The following is an 8650-nucleotide window of genomic DNA, read 5'->3' as shown; positions in this document are numbered from 1 at the left end:
GTCTCTGTAGATCAAGAATACAGGAACAGCTTTGGGAATGCAAGCTGGTGCAGCCACTCTGGAAAACAGTATGGAGGTTCCTCAAAAAACTAAAAATAAAACTACCCTACGACCAAGCAATTGCACTACTAGGCATTTCTCCACGGGATACAGGTGTGCTGTTTCGAAAGGACACATACACCCCCATGTTTATAGCAGCACTATCAACAATAGCCAAAGTTTGGAAAAAGCCCAAATGTCCATCTATGGATGAATGGATAAAGAAGATGTGGGATATATACACACACGCACACACACACACACACACACACACACACAATGGAGTATTACTCGGCAATCAAAAAGAATGAAATCTTGCCATTTGCAACTACGTGGATGGAACTAGAGGGTATTATACTGAGTGAAATTAGTCAGAGAAAGACAAATATCATATGACTTCACTCATATGAGGAATTTAAGAGACAAAACAGATGAACATAAGGGAAGGGAAGCAAAAATAAAATAAAAACGGGGGGGGGGGACAGAAGAGACTCATAAATATGGAGAACAAACTGAGGGTTGCTGGAGGGGGTGTGGGAGGGGGGATGGGCTAAACAGGGAAGGGGCACTAAGGAATCTGCTCCTGAAATCATGGTTGCACTAGATGCTAACTAATTTGGATGTCAATTTTAAAAAATACAAAATAAAATTAAAAAAAAAAAAAAAAGCATACAGGAACAGCTTAACATGAAGATCCACAAGCCCTGGTGAAGCCTTCACATGACAGCAACCCCAGATGACATTTGAGCCGGGAGATCAAAGCCACAACCACACAACTAAACTGCTCCCAAATCCCTAACCTCTAGAAACTGTGGGATAATAAACGCTTCCAGTGAAATTGACCCTTTTCAAGTGAACAGTTTTAGGAATTTTGACAAACATATGTGGTCGTATAATCCCCACTACAATGAAGATCTGGAATATTTCTCTGTCGCCAAAATGCAAAATGTTCTCGTGCCTCTGTATAATCAATCTCTTACTCCACCCCAGTCCCCTGGCAACTGATCTAATTTTTATGCCGAGAGTTTTGCCTTTTCCAGAGTACGATCTGAATAGAACCACAGAGTAAGTAGTAGCCTTTTGAGTTTGGCTTTTTTCATTTAACATATGCTTTTGAGAGTCACCCCCATTGTTACCTATGTTATTCATTTGTTCTTCTTTATTGCTGCCTACGATCTCCTTGCAAGGCTGCACCACGGATTTGTTTATCCATTCACAGTTGATGGTTATGTGGATTGTTTCCGGGTTTTGGCAATTAAGAATACAGCTGCTGTAGGGGAGCCTACAGTGGGTCGAACACTCAGTCGGTTGAGTGTTCAGCTTCAGTTCAGGTCATGACCTCACGGTTCGTGAGTTCGAACCCTGCATGGAACCCTGAACCAAGCCCTGCATCGGGCTCTGTGCTGACAGCTTGAAGCCTGGAGCCTGAAGCCTGCTTCAGATTCTGTGTCTCTCTCTCTCTCTCTCTCTCTCTCTCTCTCTCTCTGCCCCTCCCCCACTCGTGCTCTCTCAAAAATAAATCAACATTTAAAAACAATTTTTAAGAATACAGCTGCTGTGGGGCACCTGGGGGGCATAGTTGGTTAAGCGTCCGAGTTCAGCTCAGGTCATGATCTCACAGCTTATGAGTTCGAGCCCCGCGCCAGGCTCTGTGCTGACAGCTCAGGTCCTGGAGCCTGCTTTGGATTCTGCGTCTCCCTCTCTCTCTCTGCCCTTCCCTTGCTTGTGCTCTCTGTCTCTCTCAAAAATAAACATTAACAAAAAAAATACAGCTGCTTTAAACATTAGTCTAGAGATGTTTCTGTGGATGTATTTTCCATTTCTCTTGAAATACCCAGGAGTGAGATTGCTGGCTCAAAATGGATCACAGATCTGATTGTAAAACCCAAACCCATTAGTCTTCTACAGCAACATTTGTAATGCTGAAAATGTTTTCTTATCCTGTGGTGTTCAATACAATAGCCAATAGCCACAAGTGGCTCTTGCGCACTTGAAATGTGGCTAATGTGACTAAGAAACTGAATTGGTCATTTTATTTAATTAGATTTTAATTAATTTAAATTTAAATTTGACATTTGACTAGCGGCTACCATGGAAGCCAATGCCCTTCCAGAAGAAAGCATAGAAAAGCATCTTTGTGATTTGGGCTGAGGCAAAGATTACTTAGGGGACACAAAACAAGCCATAAGCCATCGAAATTTGTTGATAAATTGGACTTCGTCAAAATTGAAAAAATGTCTGCTCCTTGAAAGATGCGTGTAAGATAATGGAAGATGAGCAGCAGAGAATATACTTATAAACAAATATCTGGCTAAAGAATGTCACAACTTAATTATTAATGAAATATTTTGCCTCTTGTAAAAAATAATTAAATTTAAAATTTTGAATTAAACTTAATTTTAATTTAATGTCACGACCTAATTTTTTACAAGAGGCAAAATATTTGAATGGACACTTCACCAAAAGTGGACAGAAAATGACTACGTGGAGAGATGCTCAGGATGGTTATTCGTTAGAGAAATGGAAATCACAATTTGATGCCACCTTACGCTTAATAGGATGCCTTTGAAACTGCTGACAATACTAAGCACAGGAGACAACGTGGAGTAAATGAACTCCTCACATACTGCTGGAATGTGCAGACATTAAAAAAATAATCCAGAGCTCTTTCTATTGGAGTTTGATCAATTACATTTCCAAGGAAACTTCATCAATGTCAGCCACTGATTCCTTAACGTCCAAGGTCAAGTGCCTTGGTTTGCTCTGCATTCAGCTTTCCTCCCCCTGTAGTTTAGCATTCTGTATCCCTTGCATGCGCTGAACTACAGGATGGGTGTTTCATTTGCTCTTTTTGGTGAGAAATATAATTTCTGGTTTGGAGTTCCAGCAAAAAAACAGATCAGCCTTCCACTGGGCAGGAACAAGGATGCTGTGACTTTCTTATATAACACCGCGTTACCCCTGCTCTAGGGGCAGCAGCTGTTTATAATAACTTTGTCTCCACTGGTAGGTAAACAATGTCAGGGCCTCTCAAACTCTGAAGTTTCTGGAAATCAACCCAGGGATCTTCTTACAATGCAGATTCTGACTGAGAGGTCTGGGATAGGGTTCGAGTTTCTGCATTTCTAACAAGCTCCCAGGTGTTGTTGAGGCCGCTGTTCCCATAACCACACCTATTTTCCATAAAGCAAAATTCAGAATCTGATTAATGTTTGGTTCATACCTTTCCAAGAGGGTTGAGGTGCTGTATCTCTTTCAAGGAGGTTGATGACACAGCACAAATAAAGGGGTCAAGCGCTGGTAATGATGACGTGGATATGCTTTCAAAATACAATCTAGAAGGTGATTCCATAAACTGGTTCTGGAAAGTAGTAAATTAATAGCAACTGGGCAACTGCTTATTGGGTGTAGCTACAGCAGGCACTGTGTTAAATCCTCTGTAGACATTATTTCACTTGCTCCTAACAACAATCTAGTAAGAAGGGGCATTGTTAGTCCCATCTAAAAGGTAAAAAAATCTGAGACTCAAGACGCTAGAACAGAAGCTATGGACCCTGGATTCTTAAGCCTTGTAGAATTGCCTACAACAAACTTACATACACACACCAGTGATGATCACAAACCGGGCGGTACGAGTGATCAAATAGGTTCTTAAAATAAATATCTGCAAACTACATAACAAAAAAATGGACAGGCATATGTCAGATTACATGGAAACCACAAGACCTTTTCTCTTTGTTTCTTGAGGATGTTTTTGCTTCCCCCCAATCTAGTTAATCTAGAAGTATGGTAGTTAGAGGTGGTTTGCCTCGACTTGCCTTGACATCTCACAGTAAACTTGTCAAACACCTGATGGCAGGTTATTACAAAATTCTTCATGCTCTGAGAGAATGTTGACTTTTATACTAAGTACCCAGCACAGCTATTTATTGGAGGTCAAAAAAATTAAATAAAGAAAAGCAGATTCTAAATTTTAGTGCTTAATGTGAGAAAGGCCGAGGGCCAAAGATACAACACAGTATATGTTTGATGGCAGAATTTTATTATTTGATCCGTGCATAGTTATCTCTGCTGGTGCTGTTAATTCTTATCCACTGCTCTGATTGAAGGCCTAGCCATGTTTGGCACACGACTGATAAATGAATAAGTGGATGGATGGATGGATGGATGTGCCAATGGGTGGATGGAGGAGACTAAATCGGGGAGGTCAAACTTGCCCAGTCAATTTAAAGTGGGAGAATATAGGACACTTCCTTTTTATTCCCACTTTCCTTAGCTTTTAACCTCCTATTGTCTTGGTACTTCTTTGGTTGGATTCTTCGTGTAAAGAGGACTTTCTGCAGTGAGAGGGCTTTTTGAACGGTTAACTCCAATAACAGAATTTCAAGATAAAATAGGAATAATTTAACAAGAAATGTGGGAAACCTATATATGAAGAAAAATGTAAGGGCTCTTGGGAGATTTAAAAGATGCCTTGAATAAATGAAAAGGCATATATGTTTTTTTTTTAGTTGAAGTGCAATTGACATACGATATTATATTAGTTTCAGGTGATAACATAGCGATTCAACAATTGTATGCATTTTGAAATGCTCACCACGATAGGTCTGCTTACCATCTGTCACCATGGAAAGTTATTACAATATTATTGACTATATTCCCTCTACTTTACCTTTCATCCCCATGACTTATTTTATAACTAACTGGATGTTTGTAATCTTCGTCCCCTTCACCCATTTCGGACTTCTTCTACCCCACCCTTGGCAACTACCAGTTTGTCCTCTGTATTTATGAGTCTGTTTCTGGTTTTTGGTTTTTTTTCCCTTTAAAATTTTTAATGGCCGGGAAATGGTATAGAATAACTGCCAAGTCACATGAATTAACTTTTTAAAGGTTATAATCCCAGAAAGGACACTCTATTGGTCGATGCAAACAGCATGGGAGTGTCATCAGTGGTCGTCTGGACCACTGAGTGCAGGCCATGGACCCCTCTCTACCTGGTCCAGAAAACATGGCGGCTGCCATATTTGGCAGGCTTCCGTTCTCCTTCCACCTCGGGGCTGGGCTCTGCTCTTGGTCTTGACATTCTCTGGGAAAGGTTGATCTGTTTTCACTTTGGTGACTTTGACCGCTCTTTCGGGTCATGTCACACCCAGCCCAGTTTGTCCGGCACAGGCTTGTCAAACTTGGTCTGCTGTTTGCAACACCAGCAGAGTTAAATGCAGGCTGGAATAATCAATGCAAGTTTAAGCTTCTTACTTTTATTTGTTTTTTATTTCTTTTCATGTGCATTTACTTTTGGGGTGGGAGGGGCAGAGAGAGAGGGAGCCACAGAATCTGAAGGAGGGTCTAGTCTCCGAGCTGTCAGCACAGAGTCTGATGCGGGGCTTGAACCCATCAACTGTGAGATCATGACCTGAGCTGAAGTTAGACATTCAGCTGACTGAGCCACCCAGGTGCCTCTAGTTTAAGCTTCTGTAAAAGGCTCTACACAGTGAAGCTTGATCTGCTTGAAGAAGTCCAGAGCACATTTGTTGATGATCTCACGTTCCTCTAAACACTGCCTGGAGTCTCTCTTTCCAGTGGCACAGCATGAACTCATTGTTAGGCTTATCACGCTGAACTCCATAGTGATGAGCCTCAGCTTTGAGCACCGACTTTCACCTCCTACCCTTTCGGATCCCCCAGACTGCGGAGCTCCACTCTCCCTGGCATGATGGCGGTACCCATGTTTTTCTTTGTCTGACTTACTTCATTTAACATAACAACCTCTAGGTACTTCTTGTTGTTGCAAGTGGCAACATTTTATTCTTTTTTTATGGCTAGGTAATATTTCTATATGTAGAAATTCATTTATCCATGGACATTTGGGCTGCTTCCATATCTTGGCCATTGTAAATAATGCTGCAATAAACATAAGGGCACATATATGTTTTCAAATTAACTAGATACTGTTTTTGAGGAGGAAAACTCAGTATCGTAAGTATCTGTCAATTCCCCCCATGTTAGTTTATAAATTTAACTTGATCCCTTAAAAAATACCAATGGAATTTGGCTTTCAGAAATGGGCAGGTTTTTTAAAAAATGTTTTTAATGTTTATTTATTTTTGATAGAGAGAGACAGAGCATGAATGGGGGAGGGTCAGAGAGAAAGAGGGAGACGCAGAATCCGAAGCAGGCTCCGGGCTCTGAGCTGTCAGCACAGAGCCGGACTCGGGGCCAGAACTCACGAACCATGAGATCATTACCCGAGCCGAAGTCAGACGCTTAACTGACTGAGTCACCCAGGCGCCCCAAAACATGGATGTTCTAAACATGAAAAGAAAGAACAGGGCTCTTGGATACATTAACCTTAAAAACGAAAGTTATTTTAAACCAGCAAAAATGGGTTTATTCTGGAATCGAAGTGGAGAATTGCAATTTGACACAGCAATCTGCAGCAAACCACAGGCACGTCCAACAAAAGAGAGGAAAGAAATGTTATTTTATGGAGAAGAAGGAGGAAGTTGGAAGTGGTTGGTTTTTTTTTTTTAACGTTTATTTATTTACTTTGAGAGAGCGAGCGAGCACGTGCACGAGTGGGGGAGGGGCAGAAAGAGAGGGAGAGAGAGTGAATCCCAAGCAGGCTCCACACTGTCAGTGCAGAGCCCAATGCGGGGCTCAAACTCATGAACTGCGAGATCATGATCCGAGACGAAATCAAGAGTCAGAGGCTTAACAGACTGAGCCATCCAGGTGCCCTGGAAGGTTCTGTTTTGAATGAAAGTCCACTGGACAAAGGCCAGAGTTCAGGGTGATGAAGGTTTCTCATTGGCTGGGTTGAAGGAGTAGAGGTGCAATGCACATCTTTTCCCTGTTGGCGCCTGTAATTGAGGACTCTTCCCTATTGGCCACTCTTTGTTGGGACCTGAAATTGACAATTCTTGTAATTGATGTTGAGTGATAAGGGTTCCCCTTCTGCCCTCTGGACTTTAGTGAAGTTTCCCTTTATTAATTATCACAGACATTAGGAATAAGGGCACTGACTCCCCTACACCTCGCCATCCAACTACTAGACGATTGTGCCCTCGTTGTTCCAGATTGCTGTCTGATATAACCATTTCCTCATAACCTGGCTTCCCGCACCACAGAGCATGCAAACACCTGCACCCCTCATTTCCTGCCTTCCTCCACTCACAGCTGTTTTTGTGCATGTGTGTTCATTTTATTTCTTGAGTGTGAGCTGCAGGCATTCTTGCTATATCCTATGCGGCTGTATTGTATGCAGATGGACTGACCAGCTGACTTAAGTGAAAGCCGAAGCCCTGGATGCTGTGTGCGCGGGAACCCTCCGAGGGCAAGGCCATTCTTTGTGCTAACCACTCCTCGGGCCTCATACCAAAACCTGAAGAACCTGAGGGGCTGTGCAGACACGTTCTTGCTCTCTTGCCTTTCTCCACACAGGGCCCAAGATGCCTGGGGGTAGATGGGGGGATACAGACTAGAGCTGGGAAATGTATCATCTCCGCGGCTGGGGTTTTGCACCATTTCTGGATGGTGTTTATATCTCTTCTAGTTTTGCGGTCTTGATGTCGATTTTCTTGTTGTTCTCCCTTACTACTGAGTAAAACCCTTCGAAACTTGTAGCTTTCTCCTAAGCATGTCAAAATCAGTCAATCGATGAAGGACGCCAAGTCTAGATGTTTACATCCATGTTTACATTTGCACCAGAGCTTAAAGAGGACAGTCCACCCTTAAGAGGCAGCATGGCAATCAGCAAAGTGAGTGACTCGGAGAGAATATACATGGGGTGCCTGGGGTGGCTCAGTTGGTTAAGTGTCCAAGGCTTGATTTCTCTCTTTTTCCTAAAATGTTTATTTATTTAATTTGAGGTGGGCAGGGGGAGATAGAGATAGCTCGCACATGCAGGGGGTGGGGCAGAAAGAGAGAATCCCAAGCAGGCTTCATGCTGTCAGCACAGAGCCCAACTTGGGGCTCAATCTCACAAACTGAGCCACCCAGGTGACCCTTGATTTTGGCTCTGGTTATGATCTCACAGTGCAGAGCCTCCTTGGGATTCTTTCTCCCTCTCTCTCTGCCCCTCCCCTGGTCACGCATGCGTAATCTCTCTCTCTCTCTCAAAGTAAATAAACATTTAAAAAATGTCAGAGTGGGGGGGGGGGGGGTAGATTTTCTTCCCAGAGGGAAAGTGTGGCATGTCTGAATTTCACTAAAGGGAGGAGGCAAGATTCTACTGCCTAGCGTATGTACTCCTAAACTCTTATATCACCTTCATTATGCCAGGAAAACCTCTGCAAATAGGTAGTTAATCGATAAACTGCTTTTGCTTGTTTACTTTTGCTTTGTTTTGTGCTGCTCGGGACTCATAAGCAACGTGAAAGGAAAAAGTAATTTACTTCTTCATTTTGGTAAAGACAGCCAAGCCATTCTCCTCTCAATGCTAGGCTGCTTTTCCTGTGAGGTTGCTCATTTACTCGTGTGACACATATTAATTGAATTAATAAATTGAGTATCCACTGTCAGGCCCTGTGAGGCACTGGAAATACCACTGTGAGCAAAGAAAGACAAAAAGGTCATCTTCAGGGATGCTTACAGCCTGGTGGAGGGGAGA

The 8650-nt window shown here is 42.6% G+C and overlaps 1 pseudogene; it reads right to left on the bottom strand.

Annotated features, from left to right (window-relative positions):
* Nucleotides 1–3109: 3109 nt before the first annotated feature.
* Nucleotides 3110–5923, bottom strand: LOC112853551 (NADH dehydrogenase [ubiquinone] 1 alpha subcomplex subunit 8 pseudogene; annotated as a pseudogene).
* Between the last annotated feature and the right edge of the window lie 2727 nt (nt 5924–8650).

The sequence above is a fragment of the Puma concolor genome, chromosome B2 (genome assembly GCF_028749965.1).
Source record: "Puma concolor isolate L17-30 chromosome B2, mPumCon1.1.hap2, whole genome shotgun sequence".
Taxonomy (NCBI): Eukaryota; Metazoa; Chordata; class Mammalia; order Carnivora; family Felidae; genus Puma; species Puma concolor.
Note: the sequence above shows the minus strand (reverse complement) of the source record. Positions and strands in the feature narration are given on the sequence as shown.